General features: G+C 42.8%; 1 protein-coding gene across 7 annotated transcripts in view; it reads right to left on the bottom strand.

The window, feature by feature from the left end:
- Positions 1-22,106, bottom strand: part of NRP1 (neuropilin 1) — a 136,995-nt gene that overhangs the window by 102,631 nt on the left and 12,258 nt on the right. The gene's annotated exons all lie outside the window — the stretch shown is intronic.

Genomic DNA, 22,106 nt, shown 5'->3' with positions numbered 1-22,106 from the left:
TCCTGGCCATTGGCACCATGGTCTAATCACTGGGAAACTCACGAGCGGTAGTTCACAAGGAGCAACTCTGGACATCAACAGGCAGTAAAGAACCTGTATTTTTTGTCCAACATAATATTTTGGGCTACACCATTAAATTAATCCATTGTTAATACACTATTACTTTAAACCACCATCAGTGGCTACAACAAATTAAACAGTAAAAAAATTTTAAAAACCAGCAAAGACCATGGTAATAGCTAAAAGGGTTGTCCATCATGCTGAAACTCAAGGAAATTAAGTTAATACTAAGTAAAGCATAAAATTGCAAACACATCATACTATTATTACGTTATCCAATGACGGGGATTTTGTTTCTGCCAAATGCCATGATTCATCACGTCAAATCGATGTTGTTAGCTGAGTGTTTTGGTTTTGTTGTTATGTTGGGATTAATGTGTAAACTTGCATTATTTTATTTATTCTGTGGGAATGCTAAACATAAACAAGGTATGAATACATTTTTTGTACATATGTAATAAGCAATATAATTTTCAACACTAAAGGTTGGTGGGAGCGCTGTCCTTGAAAGGGTGGTCAGTATACTCCTTAAGTTTGGGAAATACTTTTCTTTGAGTTGTATGCACAGGCTTTTCAGTGACAACAGGAACCGACGGCCAGACAGGAAGGTCTGTTTGAAAGCAGGCTGCCCCCTGGTCCACTGACCTCTCTAGTTAGTCTGATTGTTCTGGAACTCTCTGGAGTCTCCTTTTTCCGTTTAGTTACTTCAAGTGGACCTATGAAAAATGATTCTTTTCATCTTAATCCTGCTTTGTATACCCAAGCCAAGCCAGAGCCATCTGGAAACCGGCTTGCTCTCTGATGAGAAGGACAAGAAGTTTCTGGACTGTCGGGGTTGGCCTGGATGCAGACAGGAGAGTCAGGAAGGTTGATCTGCAGCAGTAACTGCCCGGGCGGTGGCCCACAGAATCTGTTCTTACTCGAGAGCTTGAGGGGTAGGATAGGAAAAGGCGATTTGGAAGCTGAGCGCTCCAAGGCTACACACCAATTTTGGTTTAGGCAAGTCAGGGAGTTCCCTGGAAGGCGTCTACTGGGGCCACCAGAGCCCAGATAGGATTAACATTTCAGTCCTAATAATCCAATTTAGACAAGGAAAAATCTTTCATTCAGTGCAACTTTAAATACTCTACAAATTGATTATAAATTACAGATTGGAAGCCCACACGATCCGTAACACAAACCAAACACTAAACCCTGCTATCTGTGGTGATGCCGGGTAACTTACGGCAAATTTAGTTACAGCCGCAGGCTGTGTGTCTTATTTTAAGAAGCAGCACTTTCAAGGGGTGACTATTTCATCTATCGTCTGTGAATTAACAGTTTTCTCCAAGGATGTTCCTAGAAGCCACTTGCTATGAATTTCTCAGTTTCTTTAGATTTCGATTGCATATAAATATGGATTCTGAAATATTTCTGGGGCCTCCGCAGTTTTGCTTCCCATCTTACATCTTACGTAGTCAAAGTATGCCTTATTCCAGCAAGGCCACTTTTCCTTCAAACACTTTGGGTTTCAAGGTAGGTTGACTGCCTTAAACTGTGCAGGCCTGAGGGCAGAGGGAGGGGAGGGTGAAACAGAGGGCTGCGGGCTCGGTGAGCTACTGGGATAGTCAGAGGGAGTTTGGTTTCAAGGCTCCAGAAAATTACACTCTTGGACACTGCTCTAAGAAAAAATTCATTGGAATTACATTATTCTCTGAAAATGAGTACTACATTTTCCTATTAATAATATACTTACCAACTTCAGTTCACACTGGAAATTCAGTTATCCTATTAATCTTGCTCATTTTGGCAGGCGTTAAAGTATACTTGTTTTTCTGGAGCCAAGGAGGTTTTCAAGATCTTGGGATCCCTTGGACATATTTTTTCAGTTGGTGAAAGGGAACTGCAAGAGAACCTATTTTCAGCCTTGGTCCCGGGAGCGGCATGTGAATGTCACATTAAACTTATTTCTCCCCTGGCTGTTCCGGGACTTACTGGCTGGACCACCAGAGACACAGGCGGGCCTCCTGCAGTCTCTGCTTCACTGCGGCATGCTGCCCAGGCTGGAGGGGGCCTGGGGGATCTGAGGGAGCTGTGCCGGCAGCTCCCACCCTTCTACGCAGCCTCTGTCCATACTTCACAGCCGTCCTTGCAACCCGAGAAAAGCCTGATGAATTTTCAACCTCGTAGTTGAAGGCTCACTTAATGTCCTAATCTTATGTCATGCCTAATTCCCAAGATCCCAAATGCTTTTCAGTTACTGTGCAGGAAATAAGCACATTAGTACCAGTCATGCAGTTGGAGGCTCAGAGATCTCCTCCGGTCAGCTGGAAGGGAACACAAGGTCCCATAATTCAGTATCTGGTCGGGTATCGCAGACCGTATGGTGGGTTGGCATCAGGAGGACCTGGCTTCAAAGCCCTGTTCTGCCACTTCAAGTTCTGTATTCTTAGTCTGAGCTTTTACCTTTTTCATGTTTCATTTCTCTTTTGTGAAATGGGGATGACAATATCTTGCAGTGTGCTTGTGCGGATTAAAGATATACACCCACCATCAGGCACACGGGAGACACCACATGACCTGTAGCTGTTTTTGTTACAGGCCGAGGCTGGAATGGTGCCAGAATGTACACTCCATATTCTTCCCACTAATCAAAGGACTCCTACCACCACCATCACTACTATTCACAAGCATTTACTCGTGCCAGGAACTTTTGTAGGCACTTGCCCTCTATAACCTCATTTCATACTACAATAACCCCACAACATACTAATTTTAGGTCCACGTTGTCCTTGAGAGAAATGAGACTTAATGAGGTCACTTTGCCCGAAGTCACAGACTAAGCGGCTGACCCTGGGTAAACCGTGCCATAACTTTCTAGAGGCTGAGCCGAACCGGCCCCATCCCCCACCACAGAAGCCTTGACCCCCACCTCCCAGAACCATCCTTCCTCCCATCCACTGGCTGTTTCAGGTGGGGGGTCCATCTGCCCTGAAGGCCAGGCACAGCGTACAGGCCTGCGGGTCAGAGGCCTAGGAGCTGAGAAAGTCTCTGTCTGTGCTGTTCACCGGGATTGTCTCCCATCCTTGCTTGAGCGCCAATCCCAGTCTCTTGGTTCAGTATATCTGAGGCAGGGCCTAGTTTTAGGCATTTTTAAAAAAAATTGCTGCAGGCAACTGTTTTGGGGGAGTGTGTTTGGTTGCACATCACAAATGGATCCTGGTTGGCTCGACAGCACCTAGAGGACTGTGGAGTCACTAGCCTCTCCGCTTTCCCCATCTGAACTCTGTGTTATTAAATGTTCTCTAATTACCTAAAGAAATTCGTGAAAAGGAATAGATTACCTCTGTGACTTGGAAAAGTCGCTTGAGAAAGTTCATGCTCTAAAACCTTTCCTGCTGTCTCCTACTTCCTACCAAATGAAGCTGAAGAACTTGACGTGACTTTCAAGGTGTCTGCAATCCCCACAGTCCCCGGGGCTCCCGCACAGCCTGCCCCCCCTCCCCTTTCCACCACCATGCGGACACCCTGTGTTCCTCTCAGTACTGAAATCTTCCCAGTGACCAAATAATGTCACTTCTTTGGATTAGCTTTCACAAGGACAAGAAAACACCTTCCTATTGTCATTGACAATGAGTGGCTACCCGGCCTAAGGATGATGGAGTCAGGCATGCCCATGTCCAGACCAATGCCCGTCTGTGTCGGGAAGAACTATTTTCAGGTGCGGATCTGTCCCTGCCTCGGGTGGGAGCTCTGAGGCTCCACTTCGGACGGTGGCCGGGAGAGGATTTCAGAAGGGCTCCTGCCTGCTGGCCTGGGCCCACCGAGGCAGTGGTGTGCAGCAGGAGGGTGCCGCATGCCTCCCACGCCACTGACCACACCCCTTTCTGCCGGGTGGCTGCCCCATTCTCTCCCCCACGTGAGCTGAACCAAGCTGGCAGACATTTCCACACAACAGAACATGAATGTTGTAGCATTTGAATAAATAAGAGACGTTACTCCCATTCTCACTGGGGTTCCGCCTGCAGTCAGGAAGAGCAGCCTATCAGGGACATGTGTGTGGGGAACATGACATTTGGACGGCTTGAAAGCCTCTTTGTTTAGCAATTCTGTCCTGAGATTACATTCAGGATTTTTCCTCCAGTCTGAAGTTAGGGAGGTAGACAGAGGGAGGTTGACCTTTGGAGTGGGATTTTCATAAAATAAATAAACTGGATGACAGCATATAAAAGTTACAAACCTCTTTAGAATGCCATATGTGAGCAACTTGTAAACAGTCCATAAATATCACCTGCTGGGTGCAAGTCAAGGAGGCTGATGCAGAATTCTGTACGAGCACATTTTCTGCACCACGGAGCCATCTGGTAATGACAATTTATTCTCTAGTTGGCATAGGACTACAATTATAAAACATGTTACTACTGACTTCTGTCTGGAAACAGATGATCGTGGCTCACCCTGTAGTGTGGGGTGTGGAGCTGAGTGGGTGTGGGTGTGGCTCGTGGTCACATGCGGGCTGGGTGGAGCCAGCAAAGGGATTATAAAATTAGTGGGGCGTTTGGTGGACATCCCCTCTCACAAGCGGGATTTCAGTGGTCACCACCGCCACCACCACCACACACACAGAGTTCTTGAAGCAAAAAAAATTGTTCCTTTCATAATGTCTACATTTTGAGCATTTTAAAAAAAATATCACAAACATCTATGTCATTCTTGGAGAACAGAATGTAGAAAAAGCATAGAAAATAGCAACCTCATTCTTCACATCTTTTATTTTCAATCTCCTAGTTATTTATTCTAGCATAATTAGTTCTACGAAGGATAACAAGGTCTTTCCCAAGTTCCATGTCACATAGAAATTAATAATAATAAAAAGAATGTAGTTTGATTGTCTTTTCTCCAAATAGACTTAGCACAGAATCTCCATGCAGGGGGTCAAAAATTCAGATTTCTCCAAAGTGGAGAACCACTCAAGGAAAGGTAGGCTAATGGCTGTATTATTACAAACACGTACGAAACCTACAGACATGTTTTAATGCCATTATCCCCTTCCTACGTTACATGAACCTTTCCAATTATACTTTTAATCAAGAGTTCCCTCTTCTGTTGCTACTTCCTGCCCTTCTGGGTTCCTATGATATGTAGTTTCCATCCTGGTCTCATCCTGTTTTCCCCTTTGCGTAAAAGCTAAGGAGCCTGGCCCATAACCTGCCAAGGCTTTTCAAAGGCCCCAGAAGTCTGTAAACAGGAAACATTTCCTCTGAGGTGGAGGGCCCCTCCTTGATCAAAAGATGGCTTTTGGATAAGGACTTCCCCCCAGTTTTTAGCCATTAACACTTTGCAGATCAGACGTTCTCTTGGAGGGGACCTTACTACTCTCCATGGTAGAGGTGCCGGCATCTAGCCAGGAGCACAAGGGCCCCACAGAAATTGCAGGAAGGGTAATTTGCAGCTGCTCTGTCTGTTAATGAGGAGGTGGGGCCGGGGGAAAAGCGAAGATTTCCTCTGAGCCAGGGCCCAGGCTTGGAGCCCCCTCCTGGTTCAGACCTGTTCACAGTACAAAGGGGGACAGGAGAGCTGTATGAGGTGCTCTGGCAACCGCGGGGACCCCAAAGGGTAGAAGTAAGAATAATAATGAAACACAAAGATCACTTTTATCCCTGTGGTTAGTAAGTGCTCCCAGGCCACTTCAAAAGTGTTTTTGAGAAATGGGATCACAGTCAATGACTTTAAAGTTGGCGACATCATTCCACGCAAAAATTCCCGTTATGTTTGTTTGTCGAGGAAACTTCATTACTTTATAGTCACAGCTCCCATTTCCACAGTTGAGCACCTCTGTGTCTGAGGTGATTAACTAATGGTCCTTCTATAATTTCATTATAATCTGCCAATTTCAGACAAAATCGGTCCCTCCACAGCGGTGAGATGTTGCATTCCTTTCTAGTTAATCACACCTGTGTGAGAACCGCATTATGTAAGAGTGAAGTGAGAGGAGCCATCCGTTATCTTCTTTCTAAATTGGGCAAATAGATCAAAGGGTACCCAAACAAACAAACATTTTTAGGAGATCTTCTTTCTTGTATTGGTCTTATCTGTAGAACTCATTCTTCTTTTTAATTACCTGACAAGAAAAACCAGCGCTTTGAATTCTTATCGCACATTCCTATGTAACACTCGGCTGGCACTTAACTTACCGACGGCCTTGTTTCCTTTGCTATCTCATTACCGGGATAAACTCCGTCTTCGGAAAGGGATGACAAACTTGTAAATCCCGAGGGATGACTCCCAGGGTGCAATTCTTTGTCTCTGCCTTCCAGGCTTCCTAGATACTACAGATCAGTAACAACTTCATGTTTCAACTCCACCTCATTTCGTCTGCAGTTGACAATGTCCGGGGCCTTCTTTCATGATAATAGGGAAATGAAGCGAGGGGGCCTGGGAATGGATATGCAGTTTCCTCTCTAAACGAGAGGTTGGTAATGTCAAATGTTGCGGAAGCAGCAGGAGAAATAAGGGAAGCTTTGCCCACACAACCAAACTGGGTAGCAACTTAGAAACCATCTTGTTTACGCATCCATGACAGCATTTGCCATCTGAAACTGTAAAATATCCGTTTACCAGTCCCGTCTCCCCCATCTGCTGTAACCCCTTCTAGGGTGGTGAACGAGGCATGATTCATTTTCCCACGCCCAAGGCTGACAGTGGTACTGACATAAGATACACACCCCTGCCTTTGTTGTTGTTGTGACTATGATCACACATTATTGGCATGGTGAGGAGAAAGAAGAGAGGAAGATCCTGATTTTTTTCCCCAAATTTTGGGAGTCTGTTTTTCCATCAAGATATAAACGGGGGATTCAACTAAATCGTGTGAAGGAACAAGTACTCCCTGTGTGATGCTTAGCTGTTCTTGGGAAATAACAAAAGGTAATTTGGTGAACACGTGAACAGAGATTTAACAGTTGAAAATGACTGAAATACATTATAATCATTAGTTGAGGAGTTGACCCGAGACATGTTTTCACTGCAATACTTTCTATTTCTGGCTTCTGTTTCCTTTTCTTTCACTGATTTACTTTTCTTTATTTGAATCGAACCCCAACCCCCAGAAGTACTAAATCATCACTGTGAAAAACAGAGACAGCTAAGAGAAGAATGGGGAAGGAAACAAATGCCACCATAGGAGAAACTTGGTAGCATTTTGTCTTCTATGAGGTCCTCTGTCAGCTGTGCCTGTCCTGCTCTGCAAGACCCCACCTGGCTGGGATGCCCTTTATTTACTTACTTATTTCTAAGCAATACTGCCTCACTGGTTCCTTTGCTCCTCAATACCCAGAGGCACAGGACTCTAGAACACGATGATTGTCCCCTAGCAGCCGTTGTGATGCCATTATCCAATTCAAACTTAGCTCTGAGATGAGCTGTGTCTTTCATTATGTGCTCTAGGGAATGAAATGAAAATGACTCCATGTAAACCAGTGGCTGTGGGGTTGGCACTCAATCTACTCACCTCCATTTATCTATGGACCCAATTCAGTCTAGGTCTGAATCTTTACAGAAACACAAGGCACTCCTCACAGATGGCATCGAGACAGGGCTTGAAAGATTCTGGGGTAATGGGGGCTCACTGCTGTATAAGACAGTCCCTCACTGGAGTTGAAATGGAGTAGAAAACCAGATACTTTCAGTCAAAACAATGAAAGCCAAAAAAGCAAAAGCATTCACATGACCAGATTGATTTAAAGTAATGCAAAGAATCGAATCAATTCTGTCATTGAAGAGAGATTTGTTACAAAACTGTGCATTGTGATGTGGGTTCTGGCAGGCTACATGTGGGCTGTCTGTGGCATTACCACGGACTAATCCACGGCTCACAGTGCTAGTGGAATCAATGCTTTAGGGTGGCCTCGATGATAACTCCACCAGAGGACTTGCTGTCATGTAACAACTATCAGGAGTGCTGAGTTGCATTTGTACGAACATATATAATGTACCAAAATCATTTTTTTAATGTGTAAACCTTTTAGGTTAAACTAGCTCAAGATGGAACCTATGTTCCTAGGAAGTCATATTTTATGAAACTTAGAAGGTTTGCTATGGTGTATTAGGACTAGAATTTCTATTCACGGGTCCCAGTTCTCCCCTTCAAGATGCAGGGTCAGTTCTCCGCCCTTGAAGGACTAGCTGCAAAAGGAGCGCACGTACCGCCCAAACAACAAATCATGAGGACGCACTACCTAGACCAGACAACGAATCGGAAAAGCAACATAGCTGACGAGGAAACATGAATGGGTGAGGAGATCGTTGTTCTGGGAATCTGGAGAAACAAGTCTGTATCACAGACCCACTCCCCGGGCAAGTTACTCACTGTCAAAACTCCCGTTTCTTCATTCATCAAACAGAAGGGTTGGAATATAAATCTGGGGTTACCTTCTTAGCTAGCTGCCAAGCAGTATATGCTTTTATAACGTCTACACATTTCATAAACTGTGGGTTAGGCCTAAAAGCTTATGATGGGAACACAATTTGGGGTCTTCTAGTAAAAAAAAAAAAAAAGTATTTCTAACCGACATTGTAACTACAGCTGTTATACATATATGGTGTGTATGGGTGTATGAGTGTGTGTGCATGTGTTCAGGGAAGTTATTGTTTATATTAATTTGCTAAGGTCAAATCCATTTTTTCCCCCAGTTCTTTTGTTATTTGCTTGGGCTCGCCGGCAAACACACTTCTATTATTGGCAGAGAGCTGTCTGCATCCAGCTCACATTGTTTCTCTAGCATAAATAAAAGAGACAGAAACAATGAGCATAAAACTACTGCTGGACTCCGATGTGGTGTTTACCAAAGCAGCTGCTTTTGCATTCTTGAGGTCAGAAGGGTATGTGCGTGTGTGCACACACACGCACACGTCTACCTAAGATCCGATAGTCCCTGAAAGCAATTTCCTTCATCCTCTATTTTTTTTTAAAGATTTTATTTATTTATTTGACAGAGATAGAGACAGCCAGAGAGAGAGGAAACGCAAGCAGGGGGAGTGGGGGAGGAAGAAGCAGGCTCATAGCAGAGGAGCCTGATGTGGGGCTCGATCCCGTAACGCCGGGATCACGCCCTGAGCCGAAGGCAGACGCTTAACCGCTGTGCCACCCAGGCGCCCCCTTCATCCTCTATTTTGCCATAAAGACTGATAAAACATATATTATCCCCTTGGCCAGCTTACTAATTTCCTTGACAGATAATTGCTAATTATCTATGACACAGGAGCATTATTTAGATTACACTTGGTTTATTTCCTTTGTTTTACACCTTTGTTAAAGGTAGTCTTTTAGCTGCTCCATAAAGGGTCACCTAAGGAAAAACAGTTGCATGCTTAACATCTGGGAAGAATATTCCATTTGGTAGGTTTCATGAGAACAAAGTTATTTCTCATAAGATTTTTTTTCTTCCAGCATCAGCTTTGTTTTCCTAGGAATTGTGCAGTAATGCTTGTATTAATGAGTGACGGAGCCCTTGATTGAATCAATATTGAGTGACAATAGTTTGTATACATAGATGTGACTACTTCTGTGGGAGTCAGAGTGAATTCTCACACTGAGAAAAATTATAGGGCAGAGCTATAGTTGCCTAACAGAGACGAACAGAAGCCTAACTGTATGGACTTCTCCATACTCTACATATGTTAAAACAACAGGCTGATTCATAGCTTCCTTGCTTGGTTTCCAAATTGCCTTGCAACAAAAGCAAATTTACTCCCTTTTCTAGACCATAGTTGGAATTCACAATCCTACAAGCTCAGATTTTTATAAAGGGAACACTGGCTCCCAAATCTTGCTGGCGACAACAAATTTAGATGTTTTCACAGCATGGCAGAATTCTGAATGAAGACAGGGGTTGGCAAACTCTGGTCTGCACAACAAATCTGTCTGACTGCCTGTTTTCATAAATAAAGTTTTATTGAAACACAGCCATGCTCATTCATTTACTTGTCTAGGGCTTTCACACTATAAAGGAGGAGTTGAGAAGTTCAGATTGAGACTATCTTGTCAGGAAAGCCTAAAATATTTACTATCTGATCCTTCTCAGAAAGTGTGCCAATTCCTGATTTAAAATAGGAATTTATGTCAGACAAATATCAACTTCTTTGAAATGCAGATGTGGTTTTAAAGTAAATGTCACCAACTTCCCCTATCCCTGAGAATTACCCTCACATAAGCTAGTAATTTGTATCAAGAGTCTTAATACTGTCGTTATTGTTCAGTTCAGAAATCATACTTCTAGAAATCTCTTCTAAAGAAATTCTCAAAGATACATAAAGATATGCAGAGATATCATCTCACCAGTATTGTTATTATTTATAATTTTGAGTAAGTGAAAATAAATGTCCTAAGTAGTTTAATAAAAATAATTATTTTGCAAAGATAATGTGATTTAGAAAAGGCATTTTTAAAAGCTATTTAAGGGCCCAATATAATACTGCAAATGTAATTTTAAAAGAAAATGGTAGGATCAAAAGTATCTATAGAGAATCATCTCAATTTTTTTAACATAGGCATATTCCTAGATGCAGAGAGAGAAAGCTAAAAAAAAAAGTTATACAAGACGAAGCTAGTGTTATCTTTGAGTGGTAGGTTTAAGGGTGCTTATTTTCTTGTGTCTTTTTTTTCAAATATTTATTCAAAGGAAAAATATGCGGCACAATTCCATCAGACACAGGCAACCTCAGTGTGGTGTACATGTCTCCATAAAAGGCCTATTGTGTAAAACAGAACATAGGGTTTGCCAAACCACACAGCAAATCTTTATTTAGAACTATAAGAATGATAATATGTATTTTACAGTATCTGTGAATCTTGAGTTTTTAAAATTGGTTCTGTAGAATACATACATGAGACTTTTTTTAAAGCAAAGGAATTAATCCAAAAATTGTCGTTGGGCTGGTAACAATTAAATGTAAAACTTTATTTCTGATCATTCTGTGCTCAAGAAAAATAAGTCTCATGCCTTTTGATTTAATCAACCAAAATGTTTGGTCTAAATAAAACTCTTCTCTACCATTCTGTGGTTAGCCTGTTTCCGGAAGAGGCCCTTCTGCACAGGAATCAAAGATGGAGATTACTACCATGTCTTTTCAAGCCTGTGGGGGGCACTGAAGTGTACTGTGCTCCCTTGCCAAGCGATTTTCTCAAATGTACTACTGAAGGCCACCGGTAATCCATACTAACCATATTTGTCATCCTACACAGGGCTACGTCACAGGTTTGGTAAGTTAATACTAGTTTTCTTTCTTCCCTTAAGATGAAGTGGTCAAATCCATTTTTATCACCCTTGAATGTGATCACCTTACTTTGAAAGCAATAGAATGTTGTGTGTATATTTCAAAAGCATCTCAAAATGTCCACAGTAGGACCCACCGTCTTGCCTTTTTACTAGTTATGTTGCTGATACTATTGTTTTTTCAGGTCTGAAGATAGGGACACTGAGAGTCACTAACGCCCAGCCTCTGTCTCCCCTCAAATCCGATCATTGGGCATGTTCTGTCCACGTCTCCTTAAGGATATCTCTTCTTTTCTGTTTCTATCACCACCAGCTGTATTCAGGAAGTGGATGGGGTCCTTTCGTGGAACGAGGTGAAGATGGAATGATAAAATAAAGCATTCTGCTTATTTATTTAGTCATTAATATTTTGTTAAAGAATTATTATTTTTATACTAGGGATATGAAGCAGGAGACATTTCCCGTAGTTTCCTCTGTCTTCTATTTAGTTCGTCCCACTTGAAGAGCCAGTAAAGTGGTTGCCAGGACTGTAAACCAACTCCAAAACATGAGAGCTGACTGTGCTTGGTCCCCACTGAGAGATTCCTATATATGAATCACCCAGAGGCCATATCCCCAGCAGCCCCGCTAAGCCAACTCTGGCAAACATGTATTGTAAAGCAACCCCAAATCATCCTGAAGCTTCGGAAGCCACATGTTCACTCTGTCCATGTCCACTGCTTCCTGAAGCCTGTCACCCAGGGCCTGCTGGAGAGTAAAAGAGGATGGACTGGGATCCATAATTATAGGCAAAGGAGCCAAGGCCTGAAGCAAGACCTTGCCCACCAGGGCCGGGTGTGGAGAGCTGGCATGCACTGGTCAAGTGTCTAGGGCTGGAGACTCAGTGAACTTGGGAAGCAAGAGTAGTGGCTGAGGGTTGACTCATAGCTGGTGTGGAACCCCCAGCAGAGGTTACAAGTAGAGAGCATCGGTAACCAGGAACAAACGTGACGCTCAACCAACAATTGCCTCAGCCAGGTATTTTTATATACATCTTGTTTGAAGTGAGAGTCAGGTCCCAAAGAGACTGGGCCTGTCTTGGAACTGCCGCCGAGGATAATCAGGATCAAGCTGGAAGGGCACAGGGCGAGCACAAAGGACAAACAGCTCTCCTTTATCATCGTCTTTCTAGAATGTAAGTACCATGAAGGCAGAGGATGACGTCTGTTATGTTCACGGCTCTATCAGTAAACAGTAATTGGCACGTACTCTGTGGTCAAAAAACACTTGCTGAATGAATGAACGAATGAAGGAAATAGCAGGTGACAGTTAAGGTGTTCGGAGGAGGAGTTTTGGTATCCAAATAAACTGTTTGGGAAAGTGCCTGAATTTACCTCAACTTACAAGTTTATAAGTTCTGAATTTATTCCTATGTATTTTTTTTTAAGTATACCTTGTGATGGATGTTAAACAGTGAACTCATTTCATCATCAATTTCAGGGCCTGTATAGTCAATATCTACACCAAACCCTAAAACAACACGGAAAAGAAACATGAATAGCTTAAATCTCAAGGCCGGTCCCAGGAAAGATGTAATGACAAAAATAATGGGGGTTGACAATTCAAGTTCTTTTATTATTGAGGCGTTTAGAAATATTAGCCATTTTCCAGTTAATGCTGGGAATGAGCTAAACAACTTCAGCCTTAGTCCACCATTGACCATTTGCTTTTATAAAAATATGGCTCAGGAGGACCCAACAGAGGAGAAAAGCACAATTAATATGTTCTTTCATTTCAGGTCCTGCTTGCATTTGCATCTCAAACAACTTGGATTTATTGTTTTAAACCAAGTTTTCTGCCTTTAATAGAATCATTAATAGAACCCTTCGTTTTTATTGGGAACAGATGCATGTTCAGAAGTACCTAGTCTCATGTGCTAAGGAAAGGACACAGGTAGAAGGACAGCACATTTTAATCATATCTCTGTACCCTGTTAGCCTTTGGCAAGCTTCTTTATCTTTATATGTTGTTTCACTTTAAAATGGATCTGATACAAATAAACAATTTCCCAAGGATGTGTGAATTACCAGTGGTTATAAAGAGCTTTGAAATGATGATGTGCTATCAATGCTAAGTCAAATTATGAAATTGCACCTTTGCAAAAATGCTATTGTGGAAATAAATGAATCTGAACATTGTATTTACAGTGTGATTTGCCTCTGAAATAGAATATTCATAATGGGCCTCAGCAGGCGACAACAAAGTGCCATCTTATCTCCTGTTGATAGACCACAATTTCAGAAAATTATTTTTATAATGGCATCTGAATAAGCTCCTTAATTCGAGACTGTTTTACAAATAGATGCATAGCTTATTACATAGTTTACGCTGCCTTTGAGACATAAAGAGTGAGGTGGGATTCATTAACAAAATCGCTGTTGTCATTCCTTTGTATTTTTTCCAATGTAATTTCTATTTTTTACAATCTAATTTTAATAAGCTATGCTGAACAGAAAGGTAAGGTAGAGCTACTTCTGTGTAGCTCGGATCCAATCCGAGTTTCGATTAACACTTAGGTTATCAATTGCAGTAAAATTACACCTTGAACTTGGCCTGTGGCCCATCTAGTTTCAAGAATAAACACCTCACTCCTACACAGAATTTCCATTGCCTGCAAATATCATATTCAGTGACAGCAGAACAAGAAATGAACACTTCTGAGGACCCCATTCCCAGTTCTTCCAAATAACCGATTAGTTAAAATAACCCCCTGTTAATGGAGAAGATTAAGGTCGAGGTGGAGAAATAGGGAATTCCCTGGAATAAATGTTGCCGAAATAGAATCTAAAATGTCTGATAAAATTTAGGGGTAGAAAACTGACATAAAAGAGTGACTCAGAGGAAAAGAAAGAGTAAGGAAAGGGGAGGGGTTGTTTTGCAAAAGGCTGGGAGGGTCTGGACTGAGCTGGGGTAGCTTAGAGCTCAGAGAGACAAAGAGAAAAGGTGTGGGGGGTCTTGTCAAAGACAAAGGAAGGACCAAGGATCAGTGCCAGGCTAAATTATCAGAAAAGACATCTTTGGAATATGCTCCCCTGCACACACAGAATCCCTCTAATAGATTAGAAGCAAAGGGGCTGAAAGCACAGAATCCATCTCTCTTGTTTCACAGATGAGGAAATGCAAGCCCAGAAAGATGAAATATTGGAGCCCACAGATATGCAAAGGCTGAGTCACTTCTAGAATTCAGGATCCCAACGGGATCCTATAGGCATCACACATGAAGACCATACTGTTAGCTAAGCAAGTCTCCCGAGGGAATGATGAACTTGGTCATCACGGACTGGCACAAAAGGAGAATAAAGCGAGGGCATGCCTCTGCCCCAGCTCATCTTTTACCCCCATGGAAATGCAAGAGTTTATCATCGAAGTCATTCTATTCTCTGGTTGCAGATAACCTAGAGATGGGAGGATGGGGCTGGGCTATGGGTTTCTAGACTAGACAAAGAACAGAAACAATTGGAAGTATCCCAGAGAACTCAGCATAAAGTAGTAAGAAATATACAAACAAGCTGTGGTGGCTGGGGTGACTTGCTATTGTAGGTGGAGTCGTGCACCTGCCATTTCTCTGTCTCTTCCTCTTGGGTTAACACCAGTTCATTGTGACACACAGCTTTTAAGAAACACTTAGGAAACATTGGGATGGTGTGAGCCAGGGGAGAAGCTGAAACCCCTTATTGTCCGTTTCAGAAATCGCCCCACTGCAGCAACCTCTGGGCTATAGCTCAGTCTAGCACCTCCCCAGAGTGGTATCTTCATGCAGTTGCACCAAGACTTGGGGCTTGGTATTTATCTGGCAATATGGACTAACATATTTACACCATTCTGCACAGGATGCATCCGGTGTTGACTTCTGTCCCAGAGAGCCTCACTTTATACAACTTTCCCAGCAAGCCTGCTGTGAAGTTAACGTGCACGTATTGGGGTTGCCAGCTGGAATGGAAGAAGCCTCCAAATTATTTGTGCTAAATTTATATAAAGGTGGTTTGGTCATGAGCCCAGATATGAACATGCAATGGACAAAGTTTCCAGCGTAGTGACACAAAGTCCCGAGAGTTGTGGGGATGTCAGAAAACACTCAGCACTCAGGACATATGCCTATACTGTCAATACATGTGATGTCTCTAACTCCAAAACAGATTATGGAGATGAGTGTGAGACAGAAAGCAAAGCTTTCGGTCAAGCACGACCTCTGCATATTTGTTGAGATTTAGCTAAAGCTATTCACATGTAGAAATCTCGGTTTTTTAAGAATAGAGATTTTTACAGGAAAAATGTAAGGTTGACTCCACTACCCAGGAAAAGGAAGGGTTTACCATGTAAATGAGAAGTGTAAGTGTGCATTTTAATAGTCTGATTAAGTGAGAGCTTTTCCTAAAAAGCTGACTTGGTTCTTCCTTGCTAGATGAACACCCTGGAGAAGACTCAGTTGGACGTCAGTTGGTCCATTTGATTCGGAAATATTAATTAAGCACCTATTACAGGCGAAACACTATGCTTGGCTCTGCGAGTGGTGGAAAACAATATCCTTCTCTGTTCTTGAGCACCTTATGAACTAGTTGGGTGAAGAGTAGCAGAATATTAATGATTATGACATATGACAGTACAGAATATTTTAAAGAGCATGAAAGATGTAGAAACACAATTCTTGTGGGTGTTGGATGACAGAGAAAGAGAGACCACATTTAAATTGTAGTTGGTTATCAGAAATGGCTTTACAAAGGAAGGATTTCAGATGGAACTAGAATGATGTACATTTTTGACAGGGACACAAGGTATGTGAAGAAAACATCCAATGAATAGACATGGGGTGAGAAAGCAGGGGTGTCTAAAGAACTACAAAATATTTTGGGAAGAATATATCAGGGAGCCACAGGAGATAGACCAGAGGCACAGGACGAAGTTATGTTGTAGAAGACTGAGAAGCACAGACAGAAGTAGGGCAGGGAATGGGAAGCTTAAGGCTTCTAAGCAAAGAGGAAGAATTGAGAAAAGTCCCTTAATGAGGCTAATGCTAATAGCACCGAGAATGAGTTAAAAAGTGTTAGGATTTGAGCAGTAGTAGTAGAAATGGAACAGAAAAGATAGACACGAAGGGTATTGTAGATTTGTAATTTAGAGGCCTTAAACTGACTGTACAACTGACAAATAGAAATTGGGAGACATTCCAGAATGTCAAGTTTGGATACACAAGAAAGGAAGGCGTCAATAAGAGAAAGAAAAAGCAGGGGTGGTGCAAAGTCTGATTTTTTCATTTGTGGCTATGGTCTACCACTCAGGCAGTCAACATTGTCTGGAATGGATTTGGAGGTTTGAGTCCAATGCTTAGGTCAAATGTAGGGCTGGACAGAAATTTGGGTATTATCTGAGCTGAGTAGCTAAGATCAATAAAGCTATTCAGGGAGAAGACATTCAGGGCAAAGGCAAAACCTTGGCCAATGTCTGTCTTTAGCTTTAGAGGAGAAAGAGAAAATCCAAAAAGAGAGGTAGGGAGGAATCCAAGATGGTGCAGTATGACAAGATGCAGGGAAGAAGAAAGCTCCAATGTACAGAGAGTAGCCCATTGCATATAATGTTGTACAAAGGGAGTGGAAATCAGGGTCAAGGCAAAGCCAATGATCTGGGGGTTAGAAGAGTAATTTGGGATGTTCCATTGGAATGGAACAGTTAAGCAAGTGGTTTCAGTCCACTGGAGGGGATAGGAATGATGTTGAAAAGAGTTAAGTGAGAAGGTAGAGCAGTAGAGTGTAGATGGTCCTTTCAGTACCGGTGGCAGTAATAGGGAAGGCAGAGGATGAAGGTTTGAAGGGTAACAAGTTCCCGGGAGGACTTCTTTTTTACTCATGAGTAAGGAAGTCCTACAGAATCTATTTGACCTGAGGAGGCCCACAATCGTCCCACAAGAAGGAAAGCAAACCCCTTCTGCTAGATGAAGTGGCTTTTCATCATAGTCACAGGGACCTTCCTCACTATTGGGAAATCTGTCACAACCAGAAATGGAGGAAGGAGATGGCAAAGTTAAAGGACCTGGGGCCACCAGAAGTAGAGGGACAGGGACAAGAATGGGATGGACCATTAATTTAAAAACATGTATTTTCCCAGTTGCTTTTCTCTATGAATTTATAATACAAAATCCACCTAATTTCCTCTTTCTTACACACGAATATAATGGCTTTTCGTTAACTGCTTGGAAAGGACTGACATCCCGTCTGTCGGAGTCACCATGATCCTGGCTTCCACCTTACATAAAGTATGGACTGCTTTATCATCTGGATGTGCCAAATATATTTATAAGTTCTCAGGAACACGTGAGAAAAAGCCATTAATGCTATTATCAAGTTTGTGAGATTGAGATAGCATCTTCTGTGGGATTTTTCCAGAAACTCCACCCATCAGGAGTTTTAGAAGACGGCCATTGTAACCACTTATCCAGCCAACTTATTCTAAGAACATTCAGGAACTCTTGTTTGCTGAATGCATGCTGAACATGAGATACCATCTCTGCCGCGGACATGTGCAGTGCTTTTGAAATATTTACAAGTGCCTCCTCGTGAGGATGCGGACGTTATTGTTTACAGTCTGAACTTATTTTAAGGAACAAAACCTCCGGATGCACTTCCTGTTATAGTACGACCTAGGCTTTATTTAACATATTTCTCTTGTATCATAAGATACTTCCACCTTCATTATGTCATCAACACTGTGTCACTGACATAGGTAGGGGAAGGAAAGAGAAGGAAAAAGATGAACCGAGGCCGTGTCTGGGCTGTGGGGGTCCATCGGAGCCTAATGCTACATCTCCCTGAGCTGCACTGGTTGACACCGTCAAAGCCACGGTGTTCACAGCGCCATAGCCAAGCCGAGCACAGACTGGGAGCCAGCCCTCCCGCCCCGAATCCTGCCTCACACATGGGGATGAAGGGCAGACGTGCAATTATGATCCAAATGCCTCTGATCCTCGCCAGAACACTTTTTGCAGGAGCTGCTAACAGAGTCCCCTGACAATCAGAAATCCCCAGCTTGAGTTAATGAACTAACGCACACATGGTATGAGACTAGATGAGCTAAAGAAGGAAACGAGGATGTGTCTTAAAGGACTGAACCACGATCACCTAACAGTTACTCAGGGACAAAGAAATTGGCAGTGGAATAAAGGATAAGGAAAACGTAAAATTTTTCCTTAAAAAAAGGGAGGGGGGGCCTGGGTGGCTCAGTAGGTTAAGCGTCTGCCTTTGGCTCAGGTCATGATCCCAGGATCCTGGGATCCAGCCCTGTGTCAGGCTTTCTGCTCAGCAGGGAATCTGCTTCTTCCTCTCCCTCTGCCCACCCCTCCTACTCGCACTCTCTCTCTCTCTCTCAAATAAATAAAATCTTTAAAAAAAAAAAAAGAAAGAAAGAAAAGTCCAATCAGTGCTAAAAACGCCATTCTTCCCTCTGCCCAGGGTCAAGAATCTTCAATGAAAAGTAAAGTTATGGGCTACCTCTTGCAGAAGTGAAGAGGCCGTTAAGGCAGTTTGGGTGATGTTTTGGCTCAACAGAGCCAGAGCTAAAAGGCGTCTCAAACAGACAGTGGAAGAGCAGCTGGCTGCGCACGCGGGGGGCCCGCCGCTCCAACTCCGTCGCTCTCCAGACCACCTGCAGGCCTTGCCTGTGTGGCTGCGCACTGTGGCCCCAAGTCCCAGTTCTGATGTCTCTGACTGGGTGGGTGGGATGGAGGAAGAGGAACCTGGACAGATCTCGAGAACGCAAAAATGCGGCTACCACCTATACCCAGGAAGTGGCTGCTGCCAAGTCTTTTCGAAAGACCGGCTCTCAGACCAACTGACCACCCACTTGAGTAGTTATCAAAATTGCCCCTTTTGCTCTCCCTTCAGTGAACTTTGCTATTCTCTCCTCCAGACTGCCTACGGTGAACCACAGACTCGACTCGGGGCAACACTGTTTGCTTCCAGACCTCAGTTTTGATAAAACTGTCAGCTGTGGCGTTCCACTAAACTGCTATGTGCAGAGCATTGTGGGGACGTAGAGGGTAGAGATTCAAGTAAGACATGGTGTCTGCCTTCAAAGAGCTCACCACCTAATGGGGCAGCAAATCCTTACCTATCCAGTCAGAATGAAGAACCCGGACAGATGGGTGGTAGGTGAGAGCGCCTGTGTAATACAGTCTCACTGTCAAATTCGTGAGGATTTGTCTTTTCTGGTGGCTGCCATTTTTTCCAAGAGCGGATTGATCCAGAAATTAAAATTTTCATACATTCTAATCATCTTTTTTTGTGGCCAACTGTGTTACAAATAAATGCCCACTTTCCCAAGTTTTTCAAGAACAGACAGGCAGGTCTGAACCGAGAGAAAAGGTCAAACCGCAGCCTCATTTGTCAGGTGTCACTCCATCTAAAACAACATCACCTCAAGTGAGAGGAAGTCAGGCTACCAAGCTTGTGGGGCTTCCTTTATTTTCTTCGACTCAAGACCATGTTCTTTTTTTCTTTAAATTTGGGAATTTAGTGCTTTTAATTTTTTAAAAAATTATCTCTGAAGGACTAAGATTTCGACCGCATTTTATTTTTTTCCATGCCATTTCAGTGACTGTTTCTATTATACACAAGAGCTTCCCGGCCCGTAGCATCTGTGGGTTGGAGAGTCAGGCAAGGAGTTGGAATCGGGAATATATTGACTGGCCTTTGCCACCTCTGGCTGTTCTAAAGAAATTTAAGAGCTCGAATAAGGAGACATTTAGCATCCTCTTTCAGACCGGGACTGGCTGCTCTCTCCGTGACATGCCACTCACTCACAGAAGCAACAAGCCATCACCTCCAACCTGGCCGGCTGATTATACAAGTATCTGACCAGATAAAAACAAAATACTCTGAAGCATCTGTTTCTTCTCAAAAAACACTCTTCTGTTTCTCATAGGAATCCAGTGCCTGGGCAAGCATTCTCCCTCTTAACCCTTACAGAGTCGCCATGGCAAATACAAGTACTGAAATTTTACAAATAGGGGAGATGTGGGAGAGCAAAACTTTCCTGACATTTGCCTGAGATGAAGTAAATGAGCTGTGCTTGGAAGACAAGGCAGCCTTCTGACTTCCGGGTCTGTGAGGAAGCGCTGCAGGCAGCTGGGATCTCACAAGTCCCTTTGAACCAACTGTATAAACCAAACCCTTGTGCTGCCTGGTTATCAGGCTTTAAGTAAATATTGTGTTTGTATGTGCTTTGTGCTTTCAACCTCCACCAACCAAAGGGACTGGAATTTAGATATTTTCCACCAGGATTTCATCCCCAGGTTCAGGCAAGTTTTTACTGAGTGGAAAATCAGCAATTGGTTGGAAGTTTCTGTGCACAGTTTTTAGCAGTTTTTACCTAATCTGAAGGGAGAGTTTAAAAATGAAGTCCTTCCTCAGGATGAGTTGGTTTGTATTCAAAGTTTTGTGAGGTATTTCATAGAAGAAAACAGCTGTTAGAATACCACATGAGCTCGCAACTCTTCATAAGAGGTACCCCCTTCAAAAGGCACGTCCCAAGCCCCATCAGTCACAAAGGTGGAAAGGTAGTTGGGGCAGCCGCTGAACATTCGGGCTCTGTTAATCTAACTTTTCTAAACCTCAGTGCCGCCATCTGTAAAATGGGGATCACAGGAAGACTGAGTGATACTGTGTGCACAGATTGCTTAGTGGGTGTCATGGTGGGTATAGAGTGAGGACCCAACAGGAAGAACTAGCCACGGCCATTCCTTCCTAAACACTCCACTGATTATTTAAATTAAAGGAAAAAACAAACAAACAAACAAACATGGTGACTGAATAAGATATAAGATGTGTACAATATAGACCTAGGCTCGAGCAGGAGAAAAACTCAGTTAAAAGGCAATTGAGTGGAGAGAAGCCAAAAGATGATTTTTCCTCTCTGCTCTTCTGCAGAATTTCGTAGAGTTCTCAATGAAGGAAGTTCAGTTGCTAAACTACGGCAAAGACTAAGTGATTTCAGCCATAAGCCAGCATAATGTGTTTGGCATGCTTCACAGCCAATCTGAGAGTCATCCTGACCTCATGCCATCCCTAACTGACCTAGATACTAGACACAGTTCCATCAACCACAGAATAGCAGGAAAAATCTTTTTTTGAGGTGCTATGTTCTGCCAAGTCACTGACTCCTACAATCAGGATTGATTACAAACACCCAATTAGGAGGCATTTGGAACCTGATCTGAACACTAATCTTGTCTCTTGTTCTTCTTTGGGCTTAATGATCAGCCTTGATGAATACTACAACGGCAATTAGTTAAGTTTATTTTGTAGCCTCCTTTACAAGCACACACACACATGCACATATGTGTTTGTGTGTGTGCTTCTGCCGGAGTATGTCAGCATGCATGCAAGTATCAAGTTTTGTGCTGGAAAAAAAGGAGCTGAGAATATGCATGCCGGCTGAAGGCATATGTCTCACTTGGATCGATTTTTAAGTGTCTGCTCCCCAAGTGAAATCTGGTTGGAAATGCCATGCACATGTTGATTCAACTTGGTAAGATTTCAACTAACCTTCTCTTTTAGCTTCTCATAAAGGTTGTTTCTTTCAAATTACAGAGATGCTAATGCCCAACAACCTTGTAATACTCAAAATTCATTATGATCAAATGTGATTGCTTATAGTAAAAAATAATAAAGAACATTAATTTTATTAAACACATGGGGTTTTGCTCAAATTAAATCAGCGCTAATAGGGAAAAAAAATCAAAAAGAAGAAAGTAGATAATTATCTGCC

The sequence above is a fragment of the Ursus americanus genome, chromosome 31, assembly GCF_024610735.1.
Source record: "Ursus americanus isolate L20-20 chromosome 31, mUrsAme1.1.p, whole genome shotgun sequence".
Taxonomy (NCBI): Eukaryota; Metazoa; Chordata; class Mammalia; order Carnivora; family Ursidae; genus Ursus; species Ursus americanus.
The sequence above is the reverse complement of the archived record's forward strand: the minus strand, read 5'-3'. Positions and strand labels throughout refer to the sequence as shown.